This window comes from Equus asinus, unplaced genomic scaffold, assembly GCF_041296235.1.
Source record: "Equus asinus isolate D_3611 breed Donkey unplaced genomic scaffold, EquAss-T2T_v2 contig_197, whole genome shotgun sequence".
NCBI lineage: Eukaryota > Metazoa > Chordata > Mammalia > Perissodactyla > Equidae > Equus > Equus asinus.
The window spans coordinates 1,719,971-1,742,056 of NW_027224846.1; the positions used below are offsets into that span (position 1 = coordinate 1,719,971).

A 22,086-nucleotide genomic window follows, 5' to 3' on the forward strand; every position below is an offset into this window, starting at 1 on the left:
GATGGAAAGGATGAAAGAAGTTAAAGAAATATTTGGCAGTTTACAATAGTAGGTCCATGTGCTTGACAGTGGAGGGAGGGGAGGGAAGTTCAGACTGAGCCCCAGGATTTGGGCTTAGCCGGGTTTGTGGATAGTGGTGCCATTAACTGATAGAAAGAAAAAACGAAAGGGAGAAGGCAGGTGAGGCAGGAGGAGAGATCTGGTGTTTAATTTGAGATGTTTTGAGATAGAAATACCTATAATGGAACATCCAGGAAGAGAAACCAAGTAGGCTTTTAGTTGTGAATCTGAGGTTTGTCAGGAGAAAAATCAGGACCACAGATAAAGATGTGGGATCCATCAGCATTTGGTGATAGATAGTACAACAGGTGTGAATGAGGCCACCCAGAAGCATAATAGAGTGAAGATAAAAGAGAACTCTGGAAAAGATCAGTTCTCAAGAGGCAGTAGCAGAAAAGAGAGCAACACATGAGTTTGAGGTTGGAAAAGTCAGAGAGATAAGAGAGAACTGAGCAAAAGTGCCATTGGTCAAGTCAGTGGTGGAGAGTGTGTCAAAGATGAAGTGGTCAAGAGTGTCAGATGCTTCAGACAGCCAGAACATGAATGAAGAGATCCCCTCAATTGTTGACAATAGAGCTTACTGGTGACCTTTGTCAGAGCAGTTTTAGTTGAGTGGTTAGGAAAGAGGCCAGATTGTAAATTGTTAAGGAATGGTGGAAGTTGAGGAAGTAGGAAGCGGTATCTTCCCTACCTAGGTAGATTGCCCCTCAGGCTCTAATAGTCTTCAAAAGCCTAACAATCAGATATCCAGAACTTATTCATGAGGTCCATAGAACCAGGGCATTCAAATTCTTGTCCCCTTTAAGCCACACTTGACAGGTAAGTCCTGAGGCAGGGCACACTCACGTTGGCCACCCAGCTGACATAGGCAGGAGAGGATGTTGAAATGAATCTCACTGGGAAAACTGCGTGATATAATTAACCAAAAGGAGGCAATAGAAAAAGGTGGGTTTATAGGGAAAGGCATCATGTTACATTGTAAACATATTGAATCTGAGGTAACTGTAGGACATCCCTGAGGTAGCTCCAGAAGGAAGTCAGAAATAAGAAACTAGAGGTCTGGAAGTCACTCTCCGAAGACGCTGAGAGTAGAAACTTGGGAATAGAGAGAGGTTCTTCCCTTCTTCCTCACTCCTCAGAGGATAGAGACAAACAAGACAAGCCGCCCCACCTCTTAGTCTTGAGAGTTTAGAACTTCCTCTAAACGTGATAAAAGTTTCATTTCCCAATTTGTTTCATGTTTTCCTGCAAGTATGTGTTAAGCTATGTTACAAAGATAAAGGAAGAACAACATGAATCCATCAGTAAACTTGAAATGGTTTTTATTGATGAAGTGGAAAAGCAAAATGAACTGCTAAGTAAAATGCAGCATCTTCAACAAGATGATGATGTACCATCCAGAGAATTAGGGGACCTCCAGTTGAGCCAGAAAATGGATCTACATATTGAGGTATGATTTATTTAAAATGGATTTAATTAGATTTTAAGTCTTTTTATCAAATAGAAAGGTACCTCTTCATGTGCTTAGAGTCATTTTCATTTATGAAATTAAAAACAGCTTGCAGAGGGGCCAGCCTGGTGGCGTAGCAAGTGGGTTCCTGTGCTCTGCTTTGGCAGCCTGGGGTTCACTGATTCAGATCCTAGGCGTGGACCTGGCACTGCTCGTCAGGCCATGCTGTGGCAGTGTCCCACAGAGAAGAACCAGAAGGACCTAGAACTAGGATATACAACTATGTACTACTGGGGCTTTGGGGAGAAAAAAAATAGGTTGCAGGATGACAGCTGGCCAGATGTAAAGAGTGCCAAGTCATAGACTAGCCTCCTTTCAGAACTACACAGATATAGAAAAGTAGACTTAATATCAGCAAGTAGGATTTCTTGGAAGGCCAGAATAAGTTTCCAAATGCCTTCTAAAACTTCCTAGATCTGTGACTGGGAGTCACAGACATTTGTATTGTAGCAACACCACATGGAGTGTCCTGCTCTCACCCAGCAGTGTGAGGCCCCTGCAGTTCCCAGTATGCATGCAAGGCCTGCTGTATGCACAGAAAAGCTGCATCCAGAAGCACTTCAGACACTGTCACAGATTCATAGTTTCGAACAGGTTTTAAAAATGCCAAAAGGCAGAATTTGTAGATGTGCCTCTGTTACATAGCCTATACTGCCAAAATTTTATTATTTAAATTAGAATTATATTTCTAATATAATGAGGATAAATTAGAATTATGTTTACTTCAAAATATTAGAAGTGAAAGTTCAGTAAGGTTATTTTCCCCTTTTTATGATATTTGTCTGATATTTAGATAAAAACTTTCCTAAGATTCAGGAGATTCAATGCTTATTTTTCACACAGGAAATTCTCAAAGATTTTTCAGAATGTGACTTCCACAGCGTAAAGATGGAATTTCAACAAGTACTGAGTAATAGGAAAGAAATGACCCAGTTTTTGGAAGAGTGGTTGAATACTCATTTTGATATAGAAAAGCTTAAAAATGGCATCCAGAAAGAAAATGATAGGATTTGTGAAGTGAATATCTTTTATAATAAAAAGATAATTGTAAGTAGTACTTTTTTGGTGCTCATTCTTTTTTTTTGTTTGCTTTAATTTTTCTGCCTCATTCTTAAAAAGACTTAGAGCAACTTAATTTTAAGTATATTTTCTTTCATTTATTTGTATATGCTTCTTTATTTTTTTATTTGAAAAAGAGTGACTGTAAATGTGTTCTTCCTCTAACACATTTTGCTTCCTTAAGGTAATTAAATATATCAACTTGTAAAGAAGATAATAAAATGTTGCAGTATAACAATCCATTTCCACTGGTGAAACCTCAAATCTTGCCATTTTCCTCTGTCCTTTCTCGCTTCCGTAGGACCTGAGCCTTTTCCCCCAAGTATCCTCAAACAAGGTGAGATGCTAGCCTGTTTCAGGGCTGTGGGCAGCACCTGTGGTCAAGCCAAAGACAGCTCTAGTCCACTAATTAGTGAGGCCTTGTGCTTCTCACCTCGGTGCTGTTGCTATCATACGTGCTGATCCTTCAACTGTGAGGTTCAAACATGTGGTTTGTATCATTGTTCCCAAGGTGACCAGCCCTTGTGGACAGATTCATATGAACCAAGATTGCTTGAGATCAGTTTTATTAATTTGTTTTACTTTCCACTGATGAGAAAATTCATTCGGCTTTCTGAAGTAATCTCTACCTCATACACCTGGTAAAATTGTCATTAATCAGAAAGTTGCTTGTTATATAGGCAGTTGGAGCAAAGGGAGCTAGATTAATATTATAGCTCCTAAGACTGGTTTTATATTTCATTTGTTTGGGTAGTTCTTTCCTGACACTTTAATTTCATCTGGAAACTATACTTAAATCACATTGAAATGTAGATAACATTTTTAAAAAAGGTTTTCCTGTGGATAGTGAATCCCATTTGTCGAATACCCCAAGCTAGCAAAACAGTAAATGAGCTTTTAAAATAAAAAAAAATGGTCCACAATCAATGAAGAAAAGCATAAAACCAGTGTTTGGGATAAGATAATTTCCATATAATTCAGTGTTTTTCTCATAATATTGAGGGCTCACTTGTGGTTAGAAAGTAGAGATTTCTGCTCTGTGGATCAGCATGGATATGTGGCTTCTTCCACCATCTGAGCATAGCAATTGATAACTTGGTGTGGTGTGGGGTCAGTAGTCCAGAACCAAGGAGAGTCCAGGGTGCCAGCAAGAACACAACTAATTTAGGATCTGCATCTCACAGAACTACCATAAAGCCACAAAGAAAGATACAGGTAAGGCCAAGAAGGCATTCATGATGAGAGCAAAAAGTACATCCCATAAGAATAGGAAGTAAAAAGATGATAGAAGCAATTTCAGAGTGAGTCAGCCTTTGATGTAACGAGGGTATGGATTGGCTGTTACTCCCTGCACGGAAATAGAAGATTTTCAGATTACGAAAAGTCAGTAAATTTTTTTCCTTATAAACACTGAGGTTTGAAATGAAAGAGGAAAATAGATTGTTATTAAGTTTACTGGGTATGCTCTGCTATTAGATGTCAGTTAATGTTTATATATGACATTATATATGTCATAACATACATAATGATTTTAACCTGACCAGTTCTTCAGATTCCTCTTCATATGTCAGTGCTGATCTAATAGAATGAGATTATCATCTTGCAAATCAATATGAATCCTCTCTAGTCCTTATTCTTCTTTTATTCTCATAATCAATATCCAGCGTCTTCTGAAATGTCAGGAACTGGTGCAAGCCACAAAGAATGTTCACATTCTTTTAAAGTACTATTCTAGAATGTTCTGAATAATGAATTTCAACATATGCCTTGTCCTAGAACTCTAGTATTTTCCATAGTGGTTTTTTTAATACGTAATTCATTTTAGAAGCTATAGTGTTGTCTTTACTACTCAATAGGCTATAATAAATGAATCAACAGAGTTTGAGGAAAGAAATGTGACCATCACCAAAGAATGGGAACATGACCTGAAATCAGTGAAAGAGAAAAATGAAAAACTGTTGAAAAACTATCAAACTTTGAAGATCTCTCGAACATCTGGTGCCCTTGTTAATCCTACTACACAAGGCGATAAGAATCTTCATGTCACATCAAGAGCTACACAACTAACCACAGAGGTATGAGATTTCTTATAAGATGTTTTTCAATTTGCAGCTTCATTGTAGAGTTAAAGATGTATCATATGTAACATTTCAGAGCAAAATCACAGTATTGAAGGTATTAGGGAACATGCATGATGGACTTGTTTTTTAAATATAGTTCTATTGGGGCGCTCACTCAACTAATTATAAAGCTACATGTTACATAAGATCTTACCTTTGAATTATAAAATAGAAGTAACTCATGCCTTAATTTGATTAATAGGTATGTATACCACTTAAGGTGTTATTACCATACATTATAAGTTTTCTAAATCATGTGACTTTCTATTAAATTATAATCTATGTCTATAGTACCAAACTAGTTTAGAGAGAAAGAGCAATTTAGCTTTTCTCTAATTATCATCAGTGTCTTTAATATTGGTTAATGTGATCAAAACAAAAATGGAAGAGGCTAAAAGTATAATAAATTTCTTATACAGATTAACCTGTGCCCAAGAATCAGTACATTATTTGAATAATCCAATAACTGTATTAACTGCCCTTACTTGGGAATCTGTACAGCAAACATGCTGTTTTATTTTGTTAGCACACACGTCTTAGTGGGGAACCCGAGTGAATTACAACTTAGCATTTTTACCAAAATAAATATTTATAATAAAACATCAACTGCCAGTTTAATAATTATTACTAGTGGAAACTAGAAGATCACTAATATAGAGTTTATTGATTTGCTGATCACTACAGACCTCAGTCAGCTGTAGAGGTAAAAATAGTGGAAATATGAAACCCATCTTCCAAAGCAATAAGATAAACAAGCACAAGGAAATCCCATTTTCAATGACCCCAGGAAATACCCCATCAGATAATAAATCGTATGTTATTAGTTTGATAATTAGGCCAAATCAGAGTAGCACAGAGCAGGTCAGTGATGTGGAGGTAGAGCAGTGGGGCAGGCAGAGAGTTGGGCAGTCCACCCAAACAAGTAGGAGAATTCAGTGCATGACAGTAGGAGCAGTCAACTCGGGGGAAAGATAGTCTGCTTAATGTTTGAATCAGAACAACCAACTAGCCATCTTAGAAGAATAAGTCTGGACTCCTACCTCATTCATTAAACAAAAGTAAATTCCAGGTGGACCAAAAAGAAACATTTTCCAGGAAAACCTGCATGTGTGTATATGTGAACAGTCTTATATTATGAACAAATTAAGATATTTTTGTATTTATAAAAAACTGGAAATAACCTAAATGTTCATTAGTAGGTGACAGGTTAACTAGTTTATAGTACCTCCATGAAATAGGATATATTTACCCATGAAAACAAAAATGCGAGAGATCTATGTGTTGATAATGAAAAGATCTGGAAAATATATTATCAAGTGAAAATAAAATTTTTAATTTTTTAAAAAGCAGGAGGCTAGCCCCATGGCATAGTGGTTAAGTTTGCATGCTCTACTTTGGCGGCCCAGTTCATGGTTCAGATCCCAGGCACGGACCTACACCACTCATTGGCAGCCATGATGTGGCAGCAATCCACATATAAAATGGAGGAAGATTGACATAGATATTAGCTCAGGGCTCATCTTCCTCAGCAATAAAAACCCACAAAAAACCAGAAGTATATATTTATTGTTGTTATGTGCTGTAGAGTCAGCTCTGATTCCTGGCAACTCTATGAATGAGTGATGTCCATTATCCTGTCCTCAAGAGCCCTACTCAGCTCCTGTAGACTCACGCCTATGGCTTCCTTTCTGGAATTACTCCATCTCGTATTTCGTCTTCCTCTTTTCCTGCTGCCTTTTACTTTTCATCATGTCCCCAAGGTAGGATAGTCTCAGTTTTACAGTTTTTGCCTCCAGAGATAGGTCAGGCTTAATTTGCTCTTGGACCCACTTGTTCATTTTTCTGGCAGTCCAGGGTATCTGTAGAGCTCTCCTCCAACACCATATCTCAAATGAGTCCATTTTTTCCTGTCAGCCTTCTTCACTGTCCAGCTTTCGCACCCACACATAGTAATTGGGAATGCGAGGATGTCGATAATCTTGGCCTTGGTCTCTAATGATACTCCCTTACTGTTGATGATCTTTCCTGATTCTTCCATCGCTGCCCTTCTGAGTCACAGTCTTCTCTTGATTTCTTGGCTGCGGTCTCCATTTAAACTGATGACTGAACCAAGGGAAACAAAACCTTTAACAATTTCAGTGTCTTCATGGTCTACATTAAAGTTGTATAGTTCTTCTGTAGTCATATCTGTCTTCTTCATGTTTGAATGCAGTCCTGCTTTGGCTCTTTCTTCTTTCACGCTATTCTGTGTGAACTTTCTTCTTACACACTATTGTGTGTGTGACTTACTGTTTTTGTAAACTGTATATTCACATGCGTAGATACATATAGAAAATTTCTAGAAGGATACACTTGAAAGAGTTTAGTAGTCATCGCTTTAGAGTCAGTGGGGGTTCTGAGATGGGGGAACTTAATCTTAATTATATGCCTTTGGATTTTTCCACATACTTGTATTTTTCAGCATAAAAACTAGGTAATAAAAATAAAGGGAAAGATATGTTACATGTATTCCTCTAAAGTGTCAATTAACAAATATACTTTCTGTAAGTAGTGTTAATTTAAAATGTAAGTGCCTATTTAATATGCTTAGCACCATGATAACTAGTAAATAAAATAAGTACTAACCTTATATAAAATCTGGGCCTCTTTTAGTCCTAAATGATCAGCTTCTAAATGAAAAAAATAATACATGTATAAATTGAGTGACATTTGGAGTCTCCATCTATCCTATGTTGATGCAATCTGAAAGATTAATACCTATATATGATCTTTGTTTCATATAAACTGTGATTCTGTCTTCAAGGCACACCTTATATATGTGTGTTTTTTTTAATAGAAGATTCAAGAGCTGGAAACTTCACTACGTGAAGCTAAAGAAACTGCCATGCAAAAGGAAGACAAGATTATAAAGATACAGAAAGAGCTTGAGATGACTAATGATATAATAGCAAAACTTCAATCACAAGTTAATGAATCAAATAAATGCCTTGAAAAAACAAAAGAAATGATCCAAGTACTTCAGGTAACTTAAAACTCATTTTATAAATAAAGGCATAATTTTATAAATTATGCATAATAAATATAAATAAATGCATACGTTTATTTTCATGCCAAATAATGATTGTTTTCATCTTCCTGTAAAAATTATTTTTAAAAAACATAAATATTCTTGACAGTTTAAAATATATCTTATTTTTTTAATTTTTTTTAATTTTTTTACTTTTCAAAGTAAGGAAATTTTTTATTTTCACTTTAATTTCTGAATGCCAAAAATGTAGAGGATGTATGTTTGTATATCTCTAGTAGTATATTGAAACATTTTTTCATAAATATGTTTTTTTTTAATTTTTTATTATTGCAGTAACATTGGATTATAACATTATATAACTTTCAGGTGTACATCATAATATATTTCGAATTCTGTGTAGATTACATCATGTTCACCCCACAAAGACCAATTATCCATCACCACACGTGTGTCTAATCACCCCTTTTGCCCTTCCCCCTCCTCCCTTCCCTTTTGGTAACCACCAATCCAGTCTCTCTTGCTCTGTGTTTGTTTGTCATTTTTATCTTCTACTTATGAGTGAGATCATATGGTATTTGACTTTCTCCCTCTGACTTATTTCACTTAGCATAATACACTCAAGGTCCATCTATGTTGTCACAAATGGCCAGATTTCATCATTTCTTATGGCTGAGTAGTATTCCATTGTGTATATATACCACATCTTCCATTCGTCCCTTGATGGGCACCTAGGTTGTTTACAAGCCTTGGCTATTGTGAATAATGATGTGATGAACATAGGGGTGCATATATCTTTTATGCCTTTGTGTTTTCAAGTTCTTTGGATAAATACCCAGCAGTGGGATAGCTGGATCATATGGTAGATCTATTCTTAATTTTCTGAGGCATCTCCATACTGTTTTCCATAGTGGCTTCACCACTTTGCACTCCCACCAGCAATGTTTGAGGGTTCCTTTCTCTCCACATCCTCTCCAACACTTGTTGTTTCCTGTCTTGTTAATTATAGCCATTCTGATCAGAGGGAGGTGATATCTCATTGTAGTTTTGATTTGCATTTCCCTGATAGCTAATGATGTTGAACATCTTTTCATGAGCCTGTTGGCCATCCATATATCTTCTTTGCAGAAATCTCTGTTCAGATCCTTTGCCCACTTTTTAATTGAGTTGTTGGTTTTTTTCTTGTTGAGACTTTCTTTTTATTTTTCAAAAAAATATGCTTCTTATCTAAATATTTAATACTCTGTTAGATAAGTACATTTTAAAATTATATTTTTTTCTACTTAATCCCCTGTTATTGAGTCCCACCTGGTAGCCTATGGGCTTAATCTAACCTGTTTTCTCTAGAAAGAGCAGAGTTGAAATGTTTTTGAGCTTGAATGCCGTTACACAAGTCGCACCCTCCTTCATCACAGCCTTCCTTCCTCGTCTGAGCCACAGCTACTTCTCACTCTTCTGCTACTTGGGTCGGATCCTAATAGGCATTTTGTTCACTGTTCCTGCTCCAGTGTCTCTTCTCTTCATTCCAAAATTAGAAACAAGCCAAGAATGCTTACTCTTTTCATTATTTAACATTGTTCTAAAAATTCTGGTTCTTTCAATGAGACATGAAACAGAGAGGCAAGAGAAAATAATCTTAATTTTGTTTTTAGAAATTGTTAGTATAGCTAAAAACCAAGAAAATCAACTGTAAAGCTTTAAAATCTTTGAGAGTAATTTTTTAATACTTTAAATAACTAAATGATCACATTTTTATTCATTCAGCAAGTATTTGTTGAATACCTACTACGTGTTGGTCATTGTTCTAGATGCCATGTGTACTGCAATGGAAAAAAAATAAAGCCTCCTTGAAGAGGCTTACATTCTGCTTCATGAAGTCAGAAAATAAACAAGTATATATGTTTGTTAAACGGTGAGAAGTGCAATGGAAAAATATTAAGCCAGACAGAGGTATATAGGTGCAGGGTGAGAGTGGGTGTGAGTAGGAGTGTGATTTTGTAAGGGGAGTTGAGGAGAGCCGCACAATTAAGATGACGAAGTGATGGTGTGAGCTGTCTGGTAGGGAAGGGCCTTCTAGGCAAAAGAAGTAGCAAATGCGAAGGCCGCAACACAGAAGTAGTTGAGATGTATTCAAGGAAACAGCAAGAAAGCCAGCGTCTCCTGAGCAGCGTGGGCAAGGATAGAAGGGGAAATAGGTGAGAAGTAGCAGAGAGCCAAATCATAAAGCATCTTGAAAGCTATTTGTAAGCACTTTGGGTTTTATTCTGGATGAGATGGGAAGTCATCAGAGGATTTTGGCAAAATGATATAGTCTGACTTAAATTTTTAAAGGCTGCCCTTTGAAAATAGAATCCAGGAAGGCGTGTTTGTTAGTGACGTGCCAGCTCCTACAACAAAGGGAACCACAAAATGCAATGGCTCAAACAAAACAGAAGCTTATTTCACACGTAAAAGTGTGGGTTCCAGCTTGGCAAGTGGCTCCTTTCCACATGGTCATTCAGAGGCCCCCGTTTCTCCCATCTTGTTTCTCCAGCACTTCCTTGGTGCTGTTTTCATCTGCATGGTTAAAGCCCAGTTGTAAGCTGTCCGTGCTCAGGCTCACAGAAAAGGGACAAGATGGAGAAGCTAAAAATTGTCTTAAAATCTGTACTCATAAAGGCTCTGGCCCAGAAGTGGCACATGTCTCTTCCTCTCATATTTCTTTTTTTTTGCAAAATATTTAGATTCAATTTATCAAAGAGAAAGCCAAACACGTACCTCTCGTATTTCTTGGAGTCAGAGATGATTCCAAAGTTTTTGGCCTGAGCAGCCAAGAAGATAGAGTTGCTACATACGGAAATGGGAAAGACTGCCAGAAGAGGAAGTTTGAAACCAGGAAAGTTCAGTTTTGGACATGCTGAATTGGAAATGCCCACTGGGGACACCCAAGTTGAGATATGACTTAGGCAATTGAATATCTGAGTCTGAGCAAGATATAGGCGAGAGGTTTAAGTTTGGGGAATCATCAGCATATAAAAATCATGAGACTGGACGAGGGCATAAGCATAATGGAGAGGAGATGTGGAGTAACCAAATGATACTGAGATGGAGCAGCCAGTGAGTGAAAAAGAAAAGGGGGTCTGGGCAACAGAGTGGTTCCAGTTTCTTCATATAAGTGAAGCTAGTGTTTCAAGAAAAAGGGAGTAAGCGACAAATTTCTCCACACTCAGTATAGATTGGTACAGGTGTCTATGGAGAGAGGAATATCTTTCCTGCATACTAAAAGTAACCATTTAGATAATATAATAGAGTATGCCATTGTACAGCATCCATGAGGAAAGAAAGCAAAGTATAGGGTATCCATAAAATCTTTATACAGTTTGAATTTTTAAGAATCTGTTTCTGTATTTTATATAAATATTCTATAAAATGCAACAGTATATTTAACTCGAGATTTGGCATAGTAAAATGCAAAGATATTAACTTTTAACCTATTCACCACTATTTTAATTCACCTGGATATAGCTGTCCAATATAATGTAGGGTTTATTAAGTGAATATAGAAGAAAGTAATTTGAACAAATGACTCATTAACAGTTTTGTTTAAATCTTGATACATTTCCTCTGTTGTATCTTTACAAATTATTTATATCAAGTAGCAGTAAATTTGTTAAAAATTCAAACTGTGCTAGTACTTTAGGGACATCCTGCACAGTGGGAAAAAAAGATCTTATTTATAACTGGCACAAAATATAAAATGCTCAAGTGACTAACCTTAACAAAAAATGAGGCAACATATATGAAAAGAACAACAAAACTCTAAAAGGAAATATAGGAGAGCATGTGGTTTAAAATAAGAAATATGCTATTTCCTAGGTTGTAACCTAAATACTGTACAACCATCAGTTTTTCCCAAATTAATTTCTAAAGTTAATGTAATTCAAATCAGAATCTCAAAGGAATTCTTTTTCTGGTAGAGCAAAGAAAGTTTCTCAGCAGACTCCATCTAAAATAGGATGAGCAGGTGCTGTTCACTGAGAACACAGGCGCTCAGACTCCTCAGGCGGCTAGAGGATGTTTAAGGCTGTCAGCGCTTCTGAGTGCAGCTTGGGCACACGTCATGTGTTTGAAATAAGGAATTCTCACTGTCTTTCATTTCTAAGAGAGTATTTCCAATTTCAATTTCTTTTACTCAAGAATTGTTTTAAAACTGTTATATATGACTAATTTATTTCATTATATTGTGGCAAAAAAATTACTGCAATTTCTCCATTTTTAGAATATATTGAAATTTTCTTTTAGGTGTCATAAATGAATAAATATTTTTAGAGTTCTTTGAACTTTTAAATCAAAATGTATACAAATAGATCAATGGAACAAAATAGAGAGCCCAGAAATATATACACACAAATATAGTCAGTTCATCTTTGACAAAAGAGCAAAGGCAATTCAATGGAAAAGGGTAGTCTTATCAACTAGCGGTGCTGAACAACTGGGCACCTTTCACAAAAATTAACTCAATTGATTGTAACCTAAATCTAAAACACAAAACTAGAAAATGCCTAGAAGATAACGTAGGAGAAAATCGAGGTGACCTTGGGTTTGGCATTGACATTTTTTTACATACAACACCAAAAGCATAATCTATGAAGGAAAAAAATTGATAAACTGGACTTCATTTAAATTAAAAATGTTTGCCCTATGAAAGACAAGCCACAGACTGGAAGAAAATCTTTGCAAAACACATATCTTTCAAGAACTGTTATCCAAAATATACAAAGAACTCTTAAAACTCAATAATTAGAAAGCAAACAGCCTGATTTAAAAATAGGCAATGGATCTGAACAGACACTTCACCAGAGAAGATACACACATGGCAAATAAGCATATGAAAAGATGCTCCACATCATATGTCATTAGAAAATTGCAAATTAAAAAACAATGAGATACCACTGTACATCCACTGTATCTCAAAATATAATGGCCAAAATCCGGAACACTGACTACACTAAATGCTGGCAAGGAGTGGGGCCAGGAGCTCTTGCTCACTGCTGGTGGGAATGCAAGTGGTACAGTAGCCACTTTAGAAGAGAGTTTGGCAGTTTCTTACAAAACTGACACCACTCCAGCCAGTCATATGCTCAAGGAGTCCCTGATATCAGCATCTGGTCCAGAAAGCCAGGGTATTTTACTGGTGCCATGACTGAGCAAATACTGGGCTCCTCCCAGAATGGGCTTATCTGACCTAGTCAGCAACCTCCTTAAGCTGAGCATCTCAGCTATGGAAGCTTGCATCTTTTTAGTCTTTGCTAACTACGTGTGTGTGCAAATGTTTTTATAGGCACTGGGGGTAACGCCTAGAGGAATGAAGAGCTCTCTGGGTCCCTATTTAGATGGGTTTATTTTTGTATTCAATATATAATAGTAATCCATAGTATGGCTGTGGTAACAGCAATAAAAGAAATGAATGATTTATTCAGCAATAATAAGAAATGAGCCATCAAGCCACAAAAGACATGGAGGAACCTTAAATGCACATTGCTAATTTTAAAAAGCCCATCTAAAAACACTGCATACTGTATGACATTCTGGAAGAGGCAAAACTAGGCGAACAGGAAAAGATCAATGATTACTAAGGGTTCTGGGGGAGGGTGGAGGGATGGATAAGTGGAGCACAGGAGATTTTTAGGGCAGTGAAACTATTCTGCATGATACAGTGATGATGAACACGTGTCATACATTTGTCAAAACCCATGGACTATACAATGCAAACAATAGACTCTAATGTAAACTGTGAACGTCAGTTAATAATGTATCGATATTGGCTCATCATTTGTAACAATCATACCACACTAAGATGTTAATAATAGGAGAAACTAGGGGAGGACACGGGTATTACCGGGACTCTATGTACTCTGCTCAATTTGTCTATAAACCTAAAATTGCTCTAAAAAGTTAAACCTATTTATTAAAAAAGATTTTTGTATATGTTTGTATGTATATATGACTGATTTTTTTTCTGAGTCGAAGTAGATGTATGGCTAGATTGAACCAACCTTGAGTACAGAATATCCCCAATAATGTTATATAATATTTTGTGCCTTGAATTCAGTTCTACTTTGATATTTATATTACTGTTCATCTCTTGTCTTATTTTCCTGATTTACCTTTATCTACCCATTTCATTCGTTTCAACCTTTCTGTTTCATTTTGTTTAAGTATATTGTTTTTTAATTGGGAAAAATATTTGTTTTAAGAAATAGAAGTCATAGGTTTTCTAATTACACATTAGCTTCCAATAGCTTCACATGTACTTCACATCAAATATCTATTTGTTACTCATTTTAGGGTTAAAATTTGTGCCTTTCCTCCTTTTCATATGTTTGGAGTTTGCTGTTTTAAAATGTTCCTACTATATTAGGTAGTTAACAAGTCTTTGAAACTGCTCTAAAATTACTTTATTTCTCTTTTCTCTAAAACCTTTAGGACAAAGTTGCTTTAGGAGCTAAGCCCTATAAAGAAGAAATTGAAGAGCTCAAAACAAAGCTGGTGAAAATAGACCTAGAGAAGATGAGAAATGCCAAGGAGTTTGAAAAGGAGTATGTCTTTGTCTTAATTGAATATGACTTTAGTAGCTTAAACTTCCTTTCTAAACTGTATAAATTTAAAATATATTAAGATATTGTTATTGCTTTTTATAAAATAAATACAAACATCTACAGATTTTAAAGTTATTAAATTCTCATTATGTATGCAAAGGTTTTGAAAACAAGCACAATTCTGATCAATTACTGACATACTATGTCTTTGGATACTTCTTGTTCAATCATATAGGAACAGCTTAAAAATGGCCTTTTTTGTTTGAAAGTGAATATTAAGAACGTGTGTGTGTTTTTAGCAGTTTGTCTAAGGTTTCTGTTGGTTCTCTTAATTTCATTTGTTCTTCCTATTGTATTTTTGTGTAAGGTTTTATTTCCTTTTAAATTGTAGTACTTAGTGCCCAAGAGCATATTCCCTTTTTATTGATTTATTTATGTATAGTACCATATACAATAGCATGCCTAAAGTTCTTTGTGGTATAGCATAATGAAAAGAACATTAAACAGAGAGTCAAGGAAACTGAATTAGAAATATAATGTTGCCACTTATTAATATGTCACCTCTGACTCCTCACACTTTTTATTCTTCCTGTAAATGTTTAATAAATGTTTAATGATGATATCTAATTTTGCCCAAAAAGTCGCACTCTGAATCTTCATGCATTCTAACCAGCCTTCTATTGATAGGACTGTTGGTTTTAGTGGAGCATCATTAAAAAGGCAATTTTAGTGGCCAGCCCAGTGGCACGGTGGTTAAGTTTGCACATTCCGCTTCGGTGGCCCAGGGTTCACCATCCTAGGTGTGGACCTACACATCACCTGTCAAGCCATGCTGTGGTAGGCATCCCACATATAAAGTAGAGGAAGATGGGCACCGATGTTAGCTCAGGGCCAGTCCTCCTCAGCAAAAAGAGGATTGGTGGCAGATGTTAGCTCAGGGCTAATCTTCCTCAAAAGAAAAAAAATTTTTTAAATAAATGCAAAGCAATTTTATATAGAATAGAATCAGCAGATACTTTCAGTCTCTAAGAAAGGCAGAAAGTCTCATAATTTAGCATTGCCAATTAACACTCAAGCAAATAATTAACAGAATGTCTTTTTCTCCTGGGTGCAATGAGCAGACTGTGACCTCTGACTGTGTCACCTCAGATCAGAGCTGCAGTCGAGTGTGCTTTCCTTACAGTATATACAGGAAGGTGCTTTTGGTTTTACGCTTTGGTAATTGTTGTACCTTCAAGAGGTTTCTAGGACCTCATGATAACAACCCAATTATTTGTTTTATGGTGCCCCTGAATGTAATTTTGCTCAATATCCAGTTAATGATACCTATTGGGCTTTCAGAAATTTTAAAAGAATTGGTTTCTCAATGTTAAAAAAAAATTGCCCCTGCAGCCAAACAGAACACTTCCAATTTGATGGTGTTATTTATGGCTATAAAGTGCATGATACCAGGGGGTATCGTGAGGGCTTACCTACTGCTGCTTATGCATATCATATCAATGTGATGTATCTTATCAGAAAATTCTTGACAGCAGTTCTGTTTATTCTTCCATTAAAAATTAGTTGCTGGCCTTTTACATATTTCTGTTGTTATTCTTAATAGAATTACTTGTACAAAAGCCACTGTAGAACATCAAAAAGAAGTTATAAGGCTATTGAGAGAAAATCTTAGACGAAATCAGCAGGCCCAAGATACTTCAAGTAAGTAGAAAATGCTGATATTTCCAGATCTTTTTCCATCTTACTTCTCAGTATACTTACACATTTTGAAGACTGCTACTATATATACGACAGTCAAGAATAAACCTGTTAATCACTAATTTATAAAGAACTATTTTTAAAATGAATTCTTTGAGATCATATTTATCCTTTGATACCTCCTTAAGTTTCCTGTAATCTCAACTATTTATCCATTATAGATTCTTAAAAACTATGAATGTAACCTGTGCACTATCAGATCTTTACATATTAGTGAAGATACCTTCAGTAGTATACAAGAATGACTTACCTGTCAAGGTAGACATACCCTTCCCAATAAAACACAAGCATATCTTAATAGATTTTAACCATGTGCACTGTAAAAACATAGTCAGTATACAGTAAATATTATCCTACTTGTTGTTGGTACTGAAAATACAGACTTGATGCTTACTGGCAAACTCTTTGAAACTTATCTTAGATACAGTTTTCAAATCTAATCATCAAATTTCTGCATATACATTCCTCAAACTGTATCTTTTCCCATATTTCTGTCTCTTATGTTTCATTTGAAAAGAGAGAATGCTGAACAGTACTTGGGGCAGCTTTGTGTAGTGGGTCCAGCATCGAAATAACGTCACGAACAGTTCTCTAAGCTGACTGCCCTCACTTAACAGCCTGTGAAATCATGAGGAGAACGCCTGACCTTCTAGATTGGATATAGACTTGTAAGGATCAGGCTAAAAGTTGTGTGTGAAAGCACACTGAAAATTCTAAATGTCAGGCAAATGCAAGATGATGTTTGTGTGTATTATTGTCCACGCATTGTCTGGTGCTTGTTTAGTTTGAACTGCCCTAGTGTCCATTGCAGGATAATTGCAGCTCCTACCTGGAAAACTTCAAGGGGTAAAAATAGAACTTTTGTTGTTAGAGAAGGGTCAGGATGATTCCTTCTAATTTGTGACTTTCAGGTACGTGTTGTACCTGAATTCAGAATAATTCAAAAGGAAATGGACATTGAGTGTCTTCCCCACACTCATCTTGCCCCTCCCTTGTAAACAGTCAGTGACCCAGTGGATCATTCCACTTTCTAAGCACCTCACACTTTTATGCAATTTTACCTAAAATTTACAAAACAGTTCTTTACATTACTTGTACACATATGGTGTAAAATACTGGATAGTATATTCTTTAATAGCAGTCTAAGGTTTATTTAGTTAACAAATACGTGTTGAGTATTGGGAGCACATTGACTGCCTTGGGGTGGACCCCACACACGCTGTGTGGTGGAAGCAGCCCTCCAGGGGACCCCACTGGCGTCGAGAGTAGACAGTGAAGGGCAGCTCCGACTGCTGCCGTCACCGTGAGTGATCCTAGCAGGTGGTGGTGGTGGAGATAGTGGGTGGAGAGAAGCAGGGGTTCCGCAGATACTTAGAATCCATGATGGAATTGGCATAGGAGGTGAGGGAAGAGGAGGAAGTCAAGGGTGACGTTCAGGGAGATGGTGCTGAGATGTTTTGTTTTTTATAGTGATTTATTGAACTTACTAATGTTTCCTTTATTGTGAACTTTGGAGATAATTAAAATTATCACCTGTCTGTGTGTTTGCCTCCCACAGTGATATCAGAACATACTGATTCTCAGCCTTCAAGGAAACCCTTAACCTGTGGGGGTGGCAGCGGCATTGTACAAAGCACAAAAGCTCTTATTTTGAAAAGTGAATATATACGGCTAGAAAAGGAAATTTCTAAGTTAAAGCAGCAAAATGAACAGTTAACAAAGCAAAGGAATGAAATGTTAAGGTAAGATCTGCTTACCTGATACAGGAATTATGCTTATGGTGGTACGTGTGGGAGAGGATGATGCCTACACATGCATATATATTTTTTGCAGTGGGCAACCCCTCACACATATAGGGGAAGTAAATTTTAGAGCTCATGTAATGTGTCTTTTTTAAAAGGAATGAGAATATGGTAGCACCATTCCAGAGGTTTGCTATCCATCAACTGACCTTTTTTTTTTCCTGAGGAAGATTCGCCCTGAGCTAACATGCCAATCTTCCTCTATTTTTAGTATGTGGGCTGCCAGCACAGCATGGCCACTAACAGAGTGATGTGGGTCCACACTCGAGAACCAAACCCAGGCTGCCAAAGTGGAGTGCCCGGAACTTAACCACTAGGCCACAGGGCTGGCCCATCAACTGATTTTAGCTAAGCCTGTTTTTAACTAAGCCAAGAACCAAAAAGTAAACCAAGATCTTTGAGGGGAGCTTAAATATGCCACAAATATGCCCAAGTCAGTGAGGCTTTACTCAAAGGAGAATCCCTGAGGTCCATTATTGTAGCCCATTAACCTTTATAAACAGTTGTAAAAAATTTAATTAATTGGCTTCTACCAAAGATTAGAATCTTGTGCTAATCTTTACTAATGATGCAATAGAAGAAAAATAGGCATTAAATAAATATGCAAATAGCTACTGTTCTGTGTGAGGCTATTAAACAACAAAAAAAGCAAACAGGACATTATGAAAGGGTCCAACAGAGGGATCAGACCTTATCTAGATGTGGGGAGGGGCGGTGATCAAGAAACTAATATGTAAGAGTAGATCTGAAAATGAGTAGCAGTTAGGCTTGATGACAGTAGAGATGGCTAAGCCTTCTAGGCTGAGGGAACAGCATGTGCACAGGCTTTGAGTCAAAGAGGAAAGTGGAACAGAAAGACATGCAGTGTGGCCAGAGCATACAGAATGAGGCAGAGTAAGTGCAAGATGCGATGCCAGAGGCCACTGGTCCAGATTACACATTGCAGGTCATTCTGAGGCAGCTGGGGTGGTCTCCTAAATGTAACGGGAGGATTACCACCACTGGAGGATTTTAAGCTGGGGCCTAATGAGCTCATACGGCGTCTCTAGCTGCTAGAGCAGAATGGGGGGGAACCCAAAAGTGTGAGGTTGTATCAACACACTTGGCTGACTGATCAAAGAAAGGAGAGCAGGGCCTAGGATTGCTTCCCAGGCTTCTCTGAAGGAGTGAATAAATGCAGGCAGCATTTCCTGTGGGAAGCAACACTATAAGTAATCCAGAAAAGCACAGTGTAATATATCTTTTAAAATAACAAAGGTACATTAAAGATTCATCCATCCAGAAGACTAACTTATCAAATTATTGCCACAGAGTATCAGTAGATAAACCATGCTGGACGACATCACTGATTCATTTGAAACCTAATATCATACTTTTCAAGATTCTGTGATCACGGAGATTTAGTACAATTTTTCAATTTATATTGACCTCATTTCATTTTCTGAACTGTGGAAATAATCCAAACTTAGGAAGCATTAGGTTGAAATTAAAATGTAAATATGATAAAATGGTAAATTATATGTCACATATATTTTACCACAATTAAGAAAAAAAATTTTATGTAAATATGAATATATTTCTGGAATTGAGCAGTCTTACAGTCTCTTTTATTTTTCCCCACATTTAAGCAATAATCATCATCTTTCCAATGAGGTCAAAATGTGGAAGGAGAGAACTCTTAAAAGAGAAGCTCACAAAGAAGTGACTTGTGAGAATTCTCCAAAGTCTCCTAAAGCGACCGGACCAGCTTCTCAAGAGAGACAGCATACGCCTTCTCAATGCAAGGAACGGAATTTACAAGATCCTGTGCCAAAGGACTCACCGAAATCTTGGTTTTTTGATGGCCGATCAAAGTCTTTCCCAGCACCTCACCCAGTTCGCTATTTTGATAACTCAAGTCTAGGCCTCCGCCCAGGTGGGTAAATATACTGGTTACTTGGGGATCGGGGATAACGGTTGGAACTCATTTGTCCCCTGTGGCCCCAAAGGGCAAGTTTAGACAAGAGAAGATGTCATGGAGAAGCTGCACTGCAGAGATGTCATTTGCTGTCTCTGTGAGAAGTTTCTCCAAAGCACAGCACTGAAGTGAAATCACTTTTTACCCCGAGGGAAGTCTTATTCTGCCTCCTGAACCTTCAACTTTTCCCTCAGATAGACAAGCAGCTCTCGAGGACACAGAGAGACACCATCCTACAAACATAACTACTTTTACTGCAAAAGACCTTCTTATCAATTCAATGGTCCAGTATTTCCAGTAGCATTATATTCATTTTACACAAGCCAGATCATAGACTTATATCATTTACATATTCATTCAATGAACAGAAATTTTTGGTCTCCACCTATGTGTCACATATTGCACCCTGATGGTACATTGATAACCAAACCAGATATGGCCCCTGCCTTCCTGGAGTTCACAGTCTAGTGGGTATAGACGGTGATCAAGTAGTCAAAAAGGTACAGTTCTAGAGTTCAAAAGCCTATGAGTTTTTAATAGGTTGTTTTAGGAACATAAGGAAGTCTTCCTTGAAGAAGGGGACTGAGATCTAACAGGTTAAGGTGAGTTAGCTTAACAAAGAGGGGAGGGGAAGGCGATTCAGGCAGAGGGAACAGGGTCGGCCCAGCTGGGAGAGACCGTAACCAGGGGAAGGGTTGGAAAACCACGTGTGGCCAGAGCGCAGTGCACACAGGTTCCTCTGGGTGAAGTCGGTGAAGCCAGAGAGAGAAGAGCCAGATGCGCAGGACTTTGTGGGTTGTGGAGAGGAATTTTTACTTCATCCTGGGAGCATGCTAGAGGAAGCCGTTGAAAGATGTTAAAGAACAGCAGGAGAACATAATGGGTTATCAATTTGAAAACATTACCTCAGCTGTAAGGTAAACTGTATATAAGCTGTATGTTGTGTTGCAACCAAACGTGTTTTTTAATAAGATGACTTTTGCTTTCTATTTTTTTCTCAGAAGAACAAACTGCTGGAGCAGAGAGTGTGGATCCTCAGCCAGGCCCTTGGCACGCCTCCTCAGGACAAGCTGTGCCCGAGTGCAAGACTCAGTAAACTCTGCTGTCACTTTTCTAGGGGCCTAGTGTTCCTTATTTAGAAATGACTGTATTTGTTACTTTATTTTTCTATCCCTGGCAATGATGTCACAGTCCAACTTAATTTCAATTCAGTTTGCACTTTGCCATTAGAAATTGAGGCATTCCAGTCATTTAGAATGGTGATAGACTGCCTTCTTCCTGAATGTGATAATACTTTAGAAGTTGAATTGTTTTATTTATTTATATATTTTGTGAAGAATAAAGTTATTGAAGGAAATTTCCAGTCTTTCCGTGTATACATAAAATGTATACATTTTCATTAATCTCGTTATCCACATGTGACTTAGATAATACATAAATTAAAGCATCATTTAATTAACAAAATTCCTAAACCTGGGCTCCCCGCAACACATAAAGCATCTATGGATGGGCTTCACACAATCTGTAAAACCTCTGAAATTTTATCTTTTGTGTGTGGATTCAGTTTTCTAGGATACTAGGGTCCCTACTTTCTTATAACATACTCTCTGAGAGGTCTGTTACTCTATAAGAGGTTAAGAACTGTGGTTTTAGAGAGTATCTGATAGTACTTTTATATCATATGACTTTGAAAAACCATATAAAACAGCAAGTTGCATAAGGTTTAGAACAGAGTTAGTGATTTCAAGGCATTCTTGGCTCTTTGGTAAGAAGACTTATTCAAAGGGAGAGATTATTAATTATATCATAGCCATCACTGTTAAAGTCTATGAATTGGTTATTTCCCTTACCTTAACACACTGTCACAGGTTCACTAGGGTGAAGTGAAACTGTGCCTTCCTATAACGCTGTCCCTCAGGCCTGTCCCTTGGGAGTTTGGTTTCTCCTCTGCACCCAAACCAGACATGATTACAGAGCTGCAGGTTGATTCTCTACGATGTTCACTCCTCCACTGAATAAGAGTATTGCAAAGTAGTAGGTATGTTCACCTGGGTAATAAAACGACTTTAAGGCCATTAAAAATATAATCAGTCTTAAAAATAGATGATGACATAAAGAGATGGAAAGAAATTCCACGCACATGGATTGGAAGAATAAACACGGTTAAAATGTCCATACTACCCAAAGCAATCTACAGATGTAATGCAATCCCAATCA

At 37.1% G+C, this 22,086-nt stretch overlaps 1 long non-coding RNA gene and 1 pseudogene across 1 annotated transcript in view; one reads left to right on the forward strand and one right to left on the reverse strand.

Moving 5' to 3' along the window:
- The window catches only part of LOC139043290 (centromere-associated protein E-like), a 79,749-nt pseudogene extending 58,337 nt beyond the window's left edge, over window positions 1–21,412 (forward strand).
- The window catches only part of LOC139043293 (uncharacterized), a 50,148-nt gene that overhangs the window by 21,912 nt on the left and 6,150 nt on the right, over window positions 1–22,086 (reverse strand). The window lies entirely within an intron of this gene.